Source organism: Fukomys damarensis, unplaced genomic scaffold (assembly GCF_012274545.1).
Source record: "Fukomys damarensis isolate Sample0158 unplaced genomic scaffold, DMR_v1.0_HiC HiC_scaffold_17, whole genome shotgun sequence".
Lineage (NCBI taxonomy): Eukaryota > Metazoa > Chordata > Mammalia > Rodentia > Bathyergidae > Fukomys > Fukomys damarensis.
Genome location: NW_022900929.1, coordinates 78,586,872 through 78,597,349, shown reverse-complemented (window position 1 = coordinate 78,597,349; position 10,478 = coordinate 78,586,872). Strand labels below are relative to the sequence as shown.

At 43.8% G+C, this 10,478-nt stretch overlaps 1 long non-coding RNA gene across 1 annotated transcript in view; it reads left to right on the top strand.

Annotated features, from left to right (window-relative positions):
• The window catches only part of LOC104872384, an 8,643-nt gene extending 937 nt beyond the window's left edge, over positions 1 to 7,706 (top strand). Inside the window, exons 2-4 of the long non-coding RNA XR_783138.2 lie at positions 28 to 307; positions 2,255 to 2,301; positions 7,554 to 7,706. This is a non-coding gene — a long non-coding RNA (uncharacterized LOC104872384). The remainder of the gene's footprint in view (positions 1 to 27; positions 308 to 2,254; positions 2,302 to 7,553) is intronic.
• Positions 7,707 to 10,478: the final 2,772 nt, after the last annotated feature.

Below are 10,478 nucleotides of genomic sequence, written 5' to 3'. Positions count from 1 at the left end.
TTTCTTTTTTTTTTTTTTTTTTTTAAGGATTCAGCGACCTAGGCCTTCGGAGCTGTCTCCTCCTCCTTCACTTTAGCTGAGGCGCCCTCTCGCGCTTTGGCTGACATACACAGCTTGATCTCCAAGCGGATGGCTTTGGCCCAGGAGGCAGCACGGCGTTTCAGTAGTAGAGTTCAGTAGTAGAGCATCTTCTTAGTACGCCTGAGACCCTGGGCTCGATCCACAGCACAACCGAATAAAAAGTGTTGGCAAAGATGCCGTGCACTGTTAATGGGAATCTGAAGTGATACAGCCGCCATTGAAAACGGTATGTTGGGTCCCCCTGAAATTAAAGATATAATCACCACACAACTCAGTAAGTCCACTTCTGGGTACTCAGAGTACTCAGAGGAATCAAAAGCAGGTCTTACAGAGTTCATCATTTGCACTGATAGCAGCATTACTGACAGCGGCTGAAAGAAGTCAATGGATGATTAAACCAAATGCGGTATATACATTCAGCAGAGTGGGCTTCGGGTTTAAAGAGAAGGAAATTCTGACAGTGAAAAAAGACCAGTCACAAAAGGCAAGTACATATGATCCCATTATGTGAAGTGCCAAGAATAGACATCTTCAAAGCATTAGAGAGCAGAAGGTGGATTGTTGGACTGGAGAAGAGGGAGGGGAGTTTAATGGTAGAATTTCAGTTTTGCAAGATGAAAACAGTTCTGGGAATTGATTGTACAACAGTATAAATGCGCTTAAAATGGTCAAGGGTGAACTTTATGGTATATAAACATACATGGATATAGATACATATTTTTTCTGATGGAGATTGAACACAGAGCCTCCACACTGAGTTACATCCCCAGCCCTTTTATTTCTTATTTTAGTCAGGGTCTCATTAAGTCACTCAAATGTGCAGGTTGGGCTTGAATGGCCTCAGACTCCCAACAGTGCTGGGATTACAGGCTTGTGCCACCGAGCCTAGCTTTATGTTATATATTTTACCACAATTTAGAAAGTCCAAAGTATTTAGAGGTACAATAAATTGAGTTAGCAGTGAGAGTATTAGGAGAGAAAAATAAACTCAGGTGGTACTGATCGGTGGTGGTAGAAGAGGGACAGAGAGCCCTTGTGGCCGGAAAACAATGAGCAAGAATAAGGGTAAAGTTGGAGAGTTAAGTGGGGGCTGGTCCAGTTGGAGTCATAGGTGATTAGGAAAAAATATTCGTGTATGATCAGAGATGGTTTTATCTTGCACTTATCAAAAAAAAATCAGGCATATTTTACCTTTTCACAGGGTAAGCCATGAAGAAAGAAGATAAGTTTGGGGATTTTTAGGAGATATGGTATTTTATTAGTACATAAAGCACTACAAACATGGCTCCTCCCTGACTCTGGTGCCATCTCGCGATGTTTGACCTTTGGCCTTTCACAATGGCTCTGTTCAGAGCTTGAAGTGATTTTTCCTCATGTTTGCCTGGCGTGCCTCTTTGTGATATTCAGATCATGGCTGCAATTTGCTTCAGTGACATTTTCTCAGGTCACCATCTAAGGTAGCCACCCCATCATTTTTCTCTCCTCCTCTTAATTCTCTGCTTAGCGCTTCTTACTGATTTTTTAAATTGTTAATTTATTTGGAAATGTGCTATATTATGAGCCCCATGAGAACAGAAACTTTGTTTAGCTTATTTATAACTCTGACCCCAGCACCTAGAGTTTCCACATATACCATAGTAGATGCTCAGTAATTCTTTCAGACAAGGTCACTCAAAATCATTGAGGCTAGACTCAAACTTAGGATCTTCCTGTCTCGACTTCCTGAGTAGCTGGAATTATCAGAGTGCGCCCCTGCACTCTGCTTAAGTATCTTAGAGAATTTCTTAACGTGGCACCAGGACGTCAGAGGTTTAGCTACTTGTTTGTCGTCTTCGTCCTGAAGAGGTTTTGTGTGTGTGTCTTCCTAAGAACTGTGCTGTTCGTTTTCATGCTGAAACTGGTTACTCCAGACTCCTGTATACCTAGAGAAGTTTAGACACTCAAGAGTTCTTTAGGATTTATATTGCCATGTAGAAGACTGAAATATCTGATTTCAACTAATCTGTCGACAAAATCTCATCTTCCCAGTCATCCCAGTGCCTTTTCTCTAAAGATCCCCCTCAAGACAGTGGACCATCCATACGCAAGTTTCTGGCCGTGAAATTAGTCCGTATGCGACGTCTGGGGAGGAATTTCCTCTCGGTAACGACCTCCCCTCTTAACTTCCTTTCAGGCATTTGTGGAGCTGCTTGGCCCTGTGATCCAAGAGCGATGCAACAGGTATGACACGTGGACCACACAAGATACCACTGACCTGGATGACCGTGGGGTGGGCCTTGTATTCCCCCTCCGGGTTGTATTGCCTCGTGGACAACATTCTATATCTCCAGCGCCTCCGCCTTGTTTATTCCCTGACAGGCGTCATTATACTGCTGAGCATTTAATCTTAATGTGGGGAAAGAACCCTGTCTGAAGGGCAGAGATGGAGAAGGCAGGGTGGAGGAGAAGGACCATGCTCCAAAGTGGGGCGTCTGGGAAGGGCTCCCAGCGCTCTCCATTAGAGCGCTCACCCCATGGGCTGCTTCCTTTGCACATACAGGAGGAACGCACAGGGCCCTCTGATCCCTGAGATCGCTCCTTCCCCCGGTGCCTCATCTCCACTCTCTGTGTTTCTGTGACTTGTATTCATTTTCCTGACAGGCTGCAGGGAGAAGTAAAAACACCTGAGATGCTGCTGTGAGTGCTGTGGAGGGAGGGAGACCGGTGAATCCTGCATGACTCTAATTGCTTGGCCCCAAGTCTTAGTGAATAAAGTTGAGGTGCGCTAGTCACTTAGGGCTGTCTGTCAGAGGGAGACAGGAGCTCCCCCTGGCCCTCCAGATTTTAACGATTCTGTGTCTTTTCATCCTTGTCACCCCTTGGTCAGTTTCAAGCTCATAGGCTGGTTCCTGCACCCTTTGTCTTTTCATAGCTTGATAGCTCCTTTGTTTTTAGTGCTGGACCTCTACTGAAAGACATCTTGGTTGCTCCCAGGTTTTGGCACGTATGAGTAAAGCGGCAATAAACATCTGTGTGTAGGTTTTTCTGTGGACTTTTAAGTTTTCAGCTCCTTTAGGCACATTTCCCAAGAGCGTGAGAGCTGGGTTGTATGGTTACAGCATTAGTTTTGTTAGAAACTGCCAATTAGTCTTCCAAAGTGGTTGTGTTGTTTTACATTCCTATCAGCTCCATCTCCTGCCTGCATTTGGTGTTGTTAGCATTCTAGATTTTGACCATTCTAATATGTACATAGTGGTTGTTTTTAAATTCGTATTTCCATAATAATATGTGCCTTAGTAAGGGTCCTCCAGAGGGACAAATACAGTAGAATGTGTATGTGAGAGGGGTTGTATAGATTGGCTTACACAGCCAGAGCTGAATAGTTCCACAGTGGCTGTCTGTAGTGCAGAGAGCCAAGGAAATCAGTAGCTTCTCCATTCTGGAAGCCAGAAGCCTCAGAACATCAAGGACCAGTGATACAGCCTCAGTCCAAGACAGAGGGCCTGGGAGCCCTCTGGAGCATCGCTGGTGCAGCTCTGTGCTCAAAGCTGAAGAGTCTGGAGTCCGATACCCAGGGGTAATGGCAGCAGCAAACAAAGCACCTCCTCCCTCAGTGAGTGCAGCCTGCGTGCACATGAATGTGTTTCCCCTCTTCTGTTCTGCTGTACCATCTGAGTCCCTAGCCTATTGGACAGTGTCGCCTACATTCAGCGCAGGTCTTTCCCACCTAGTCTGCTGATCCACGAGCCAGTTACCTCTGGATGCACCTTCACACACACCAGAAGGGCACTTTCACGATTTTCTAGGAGGCTGGCACTGTGGGTAAGTTGATAATCAGATTAACTTAAGCTACATATGATGTGGAACATCTTTTCACACGTTTATTTGCTATCTGTATATTGTATCAGCTAGCATTCCTGTCAGACACCCACAACTGAAGAGAGGAAAGGATGAATTTGGCTCACAGTTTCAGGAGACTCAGTCCATGGCTGGCAGGCTCCAAGGCAGATGTCATGGCAGGAGGCAGGTGGAGCACAGCTGCTTAGTTGCTGATTGCTAGGGAGCAGAGCAGAAGACTGCCAGAGAAATGAGTGAGGGACAGTATGTAGTCCACAACCTTTCCGAGATCCACCCAGGCACACCCTAGAGCACACTTTAAACTGCTAGGTGTTTCTTAACCCGGTGAAGCTGACATCTCAGGAACACTGGTCACATATATCTTCTTTAGTGTTGTGTCTGTTAAGGCCTTTGGCCCATTTTAAAATCAGGTTAGATTTCTTTAAAGATCATAGCTTGAAGAGTTCCTTGCATATTTTGGTAATAGGGCTTTATCAGATAGATCTTTTGCAAGTATTTCCTTCCACCCAGTGACATGTTCTTTCTATCGAGGGCCCTGAAGTCTTAAGAGGTAAGAGCCTTAAGCTGAAAGGTTTGAGAACCTCTGCTTTGTGGTATTTCTCAACTACCTTTTGTTTTCAAGACAGAGCAAGCGCTGCAGAGAAAGAAGTGCATCCTGGGAACTCAAAGCATTTAATCACAGGTGTGGTTGTTAGGGCCTGGCCAGATCCTGAGTATCATGGGTACTCTTGTGTTAAGGATTCCTGTGATAACTTGGGGCCCTCTACCGCGGTCCATGGCGAAGACCCTTCCCTATGCCTAATGGCAAACCTGCAAAAGAGCAAAACTCATGAGAAAATCGGTAGATTAGTGATACACGTGAAGATTTTCACCCCGACAACGCGGTGAAACACAACCATGTGTCCCTCTTCTTCCCTTTCCTCCAGTAAACATTATAAAAAATAGATTTATTTCAGGTGAAATGAACTGGAAGAACCTGTTCCTTCCTAAATTATACTAGAAAATGCATAATTTAAAATGAAAAAAAAAAGTATCTTCTCTTCTCTTACTTGGTCTCCTTTGGGAGAGCTGAATTCCAGGAGTCCATTTGTGTTTATTTAGAAATTAATTAACCTAATAAGAAACAGGCAGAGCCTGAAGCAGGCATCTTCAGAACTTTACATAAAAACATCAGGAGAATAAATAGAAAGACACACTATGTTCTTGAATTAGAATTGGAACACTGTTTACATTGTCATTTGTCTTCAAATCACATTTTGGGTGAAATGTAATTCCAACCAAACTTGCATTCTGTGAGCCAGCAACATATATTTTTTAAAATCAAGAATCTATGATATTAAATTTGTTTTTATTTTTTTAAAGTTAGCTCATTTGAATTTCCCCCAGCATCCAGATGTCTGTATTGAAGCTCCTATTTCATTGTTTCTTCTAAATGAATAGCTTGTGAATAAGGATGTGACCACCCCAATCCAAAAAAGAATTCTTGACCTTTGTCTTGCTCTGTGATCAAATTATTTTCTCTTGAACTGGATGTGATGTCCTGATGTCCTCAGGGAGACCATAAGAGTAGCGTGTGTTGATCAGAGTCACCAAGGCACTGACAAATCTGAGGACATCCATAGTTGTCATAGCATTGGGCTTTCTTCCAGGTTATGGAGTCAAAACTACATAGATGTTTTTATTTGATGGTCATTTGAACAATTTCACTAGTCTTACAAAATTTTAGGAAGACAAGCTATGTGTTATAAAAAATTGGAAGGAGTACAAAGCCCAGAGCTTGGTGTAAGATTCTGTGTGGAGATCACTAACACATTTCAAGATGTAGAGAACTGGGCAAGTTCTGGAAGAAACTAGTGAGAAGCATAAATAATTTGAATAAATAGATAAATCAGAGAAAAATGGCAGAATAAATTTTTTGTTCACACATAAAACAGACTTGGGACCTCACTGAAAAAATCCTCAAGTATACATAAAGAAAGTGTGCAAATAATAATTGTACAATAAAACAAATTTTCAGAAACTCAATGCACGTGTGTAACCATTATCAGATTAAGAAAAATAACATTATTCATACATGAAAAATCGCCATGTTCCCTTCCAGCTGCCACACTGTACCCTATAGGATACCACACCAAGGGTAACCGCTATTTTTTCTCTAACAGAATAGATGAGCTTTGCTTGCTTTTGAACTTTATTTTTTTAATTTTAAAAAATTTTCTGAGACAGAGTTTCACTGTGGACTGCAGGGTGGCCGTGAATTCACTATATAGCTCAGGCTGGCCTCAAAGTTGCAATCGTCCTGCCTCAGCTTACTGAGTATTGGCTTTATAGGTGTGTGTCACCACACATAGTTTCTTTGTTTTTTTTTTTTCATTCTGTAGCTTGCCTGTTAACTGTTTTATTAGTGTATTTTTTGTTTGTCTTATTCATTTTTGAGGGCCTTGTCATGTAGTCCTGGCTGGCCTTTAATTTGCTGTGTAGTTCCCAAGTTCCTTCCAAGTGCTAGGATTACAGGCATGCTCCCTTACACCCAGTTTATGTGTCTTTTGATGAACAAATTTTTGCAATTGTTTATTAGTCCCAATTATCACATTTTTATTTGCCCTTTATGGTTGATGGCTCTTTGCATCTTATTAAACCAATCTCCTAGTCTGAGGCCGTGAAGCTCCTTTCTTATTTTTTTCCTCAAAGGTTTGTTGTTTTGTTAGTGACTTTTAAAATGTCTATAAAAATCAACCTCTATCGAATTAAAGAGGTGTTTTTGAAGACAGTCACAGAGTATGGTGGTGTGAAATCTGCAGTTGTTGAACAAAAAGCTTGCTGCGGCAGGAACACCAGTGAAAGCAGTTATGCAACTCCCACCCTGTTCCATCAGGCAAGTGTCCCTTCCTGCCAGGGCCATGTTGCAAGCCAAGGAGACATTGGTTTAGCTGCCAAGGGTCTGCAGGAAAAATCAGATAAAACAGAGGAACGAAGTGAGACCGTGCAAAATAGAATCCGAGACTGTTCCGGTAGTGCTGGGGATTGAACCCAGGGCCTCAAGCTTCCTCAGCTACACTCTACCACCGAGCTCCCAGCCCGGAATCCGAGTTGGCAGAGAAGTATTTCCTCTCTTTCCAAGGCGAACCCTGCCATCAGTTCCTCTCACATTGTGACCTTTCTCCGTCATGTCTTCCCACCTCTTTCCCCGCGGTCTTGCCATCTCTGCATTTTCTCTTTCAAACGACAGACGAGTGCAGCCTCCCTGGTCGCAGGTGGAAATCCCCAACCATTTTCCTCCTGCACGCTTTTCCTCCGCTGCCAACAGTAGTCACATTTGCCGCCTGTGCTTTCTCGCTTCCCGTTTCTCCTTAACCGTGTGGCCCCGCTGGTCTGTGGTTTCCAACCTTCTACTGAAATGGCTGTCTTGGTAACACGCTGCGTTTAAAATTGTTAGCGGTCCCCGTTTGCAGTGCGGTGACCATGATCATCATGGGAAGCTGGTACATGGACGCAACATCTCCCGGTTCTTCTAACGTCTTCTCTCCCTGCTCTCGCTCTCCCTGTCTTAATAATTCTCACAGATAGTGGGTCCAGACAGAATTTTTTTCGTTTCTCCCAAGTACTACCTCTTCTGTTTTCTATTTCTGTTACAGGTCCACGTGGTCTCAGACACGCAGGTTGCCAGCATCAATCCAAGCAGGCCCATAATACTTCTTTACCTTCCCAAACTGGGAGCACTTGGGCAGGCAGAAGTGCGGAGCAGCTGGGAATTAATTAAGGTACCGTGGAACAAAAGAACATTAAAAGAAAGCATGAGGTGAATTTTTTTTATTTTTTATTTTTTGTACTGGGGATCATACTCAGGACCTTGCTCCTGTGAGGCAGGCGGCAGAACCACTGCGCTAAGTCCCCAGCCTGTGTGAGCTGGTTTTCACTGCTGCATGGTCACCCATACGTACGCAGTTCACTTTGTCTTTGTGAACTGGATTCAGTTTATGTTTGCTGAGACTAGAGACAGGTTAAAACAATAAAGATCTTCAGAGGAGGGCCCACCACAGTTAAAACTCTGAATTAAGATTCATCTTACAGTTTTGTTCAGTTGTACAGTGTGGCTTGGATTAGGACACACTACGAGCAAGGAGGGCAATTAGGAGATCATTTAAAACAGCAAGGTGAGAGAGAAGAGAGCAAATAGAAAAAGGAGGAATAGGAGGGTAGGCCAGAAGGAAGGTTAACTCCTTATGGTCTACTTTTTTCCCATCATCTGTACATGATACCCTGCTCTTCAAGTCCCACCCCAAGTATTATTTCTTCCCTGTCCCGGCATAAGCTGTAAATCACTTTTGCTCTCTGCTTCCCAAGCATCCTGAACATACCACTAAAAGCAGTCTCTACCAATTACACTGCAAGGATTTTTTTTCTGTGTTGTCTCCCCTACGTTCTTAGCATTTCACAAGTAAGAAAATTTGAATTTTTGCACCTCTGTTGTCTGTGGGGAAACTGAAACTCTCACCTAACAATAGTATGCAGAAAACTAGAAGTGGTTAACAAGGAGCTAATCTAACAACTTAATGAAGCCACTGTGATCAAATAAAGAGAACATTCCAGCCCCAAGTGCATGTGAATACCTTTTGACCTTAGGAATCCTAAAATATTATGGTGTCTAAACATTCTCTTGTGGTGTCTTTCTGCAGATGTTTCTTGTGTATCTACACAAGATAATGTGCTGATAATGTGTGTATAAATAGCCAGGTTTGCCTCAATTAAAGCAGACAGTCCTTTGTCTCCACTCTGCCTAGAGTGTCTTTCCTTTTCAATCCTCACTCTCTCCTTCAGGTACTGTTCGACTAGTGGGGGCTGGACCCCCACAGTTGTCTGGCATATTACTTTCTGCAGAGATAGCTGTGATAAATCTCTGTTAACTGAATTAATGGGCCCATTTTTTATATTCTTTCATTGGAATTAATTTTTCCTTATTAAATTGACATCACATTTTCTCTATACACTTTCTACCATGAATAAGAGTTATTTCTTTCCTTTTTCTTTTTTTGCAGTCCTGGAGATCAGACCTCAGACCTTGTGCATGCTAGGCATGTGCTGCTGTTTCTCTGAGCTACATCCTGAGCCCAACATATATTTCCTAACAGATGGCCCATTAGTATTTTCTTTTGCTATAGCAAATAGCTCAGGGTGGGTGCTTTATATTTTAGTATATGTGCTGCTGAAGCAAGCACGCTGGGTGATTTCTAAAGAGCAGAAATTGATTTATATCACAATTTGGGAGCTAGCAATCCATACCGTCCAAGCCTCTGGTGAAGGCCTCCTTGTTGGTGGTACAACATGGCAGAGAACCAGGAAGGGGACCAGCCACTTGCAGAAAGGACCAAGTGTGAGGCCAGGGATTTAGTTCAGCGGTTCGGTGGCCTGCCTTGCAAGCGCAAGGACCCGAGTTCAATCCCCAGTACCAAAAAAAAAAAAAAGAAGGGACCAAGTGTGAAGATCGTCCCACTTCCTAACAAACCATTGCCCTGAGAAATAACCAGGGTCCTCAAGAACAGCATTAATCCTTTTGGAGGGCAGTGCCCCCAATGACCTAATCCTCTTCCTGTGGGCCCACTCATAGAGATTTCACTCTGTCCGCATTGCCGAGCTGTGGACCACACCTTAGGCATGTTCCCTCCTGGGAAACACACTCGAACTGTGTCCACAATGCGGACGGACAGAGTGTAACCAGAGACCTTGCCTTGTCACCTGAGGGCCTCATGCCTTAGGCTCCTCCATCGCTGGCACACCTAGACGTGGCTTTGGTTGCACACACTGCCACACCTCAAGAGCACATTGTTCCAAAAGCAAAAGTCTAGCGACAGGCTGAGGCAAGCTCTTAAGAGACCCAGTTTGCTCTGTCTTCAGAAACTGGAAGTACAGGTTCTGCGAATAAGGTAAGTACTTTTGCTTGGGAGAGGGACTCGTTAATTCTCATTAATTCAGAATTCACTTTGTGGAAGAGACAGGGATGTATTTAGGGAAGCTTCTCAACTCCAGGGACTTCCACATCCAATATTTTTAACTTCCCACAACATTGTGAGGTGAGCATCATTACTAGGAAAACGAAGCTCAGGTTGCTTGAGTGACTTTCTCAGTACCAGAAAGCAGGTGAGGGACGTGAGCAGGACGAAAGCAGGTATGTGTGGCTCTCGAGCGCAGCCCTTTCCACCTCATCATGCTTCACACTCAGGTTTCTGGGGAAAACCCTGAACCCGCGGGAGCACAGTCTCCTAGGGCCAAGGACCGGGCTTGCATCCAGTGTTATTGAGGAAATTCTTGAGGAACACAAACTGACTCGCCAAATTTTATCTCAAAAGCCAAGAAAACACCTGCTTACAATGGGCTAAGGTCAAGGGGTGTTTTCACGAGGGACAGAGGAGAGGAAAAGGGGAATGGAAGCTGCAGGATTTAAAGCTGGGACTCGGAAGTACTAAAGCAAGACTAGAGATCAAGCCAGATTCGCTCTAATGTGAAACACACTGAAGCATGAAACTGGATGTCAGGAAAGCGTGTGCTGGGCTCTGCACACGTCC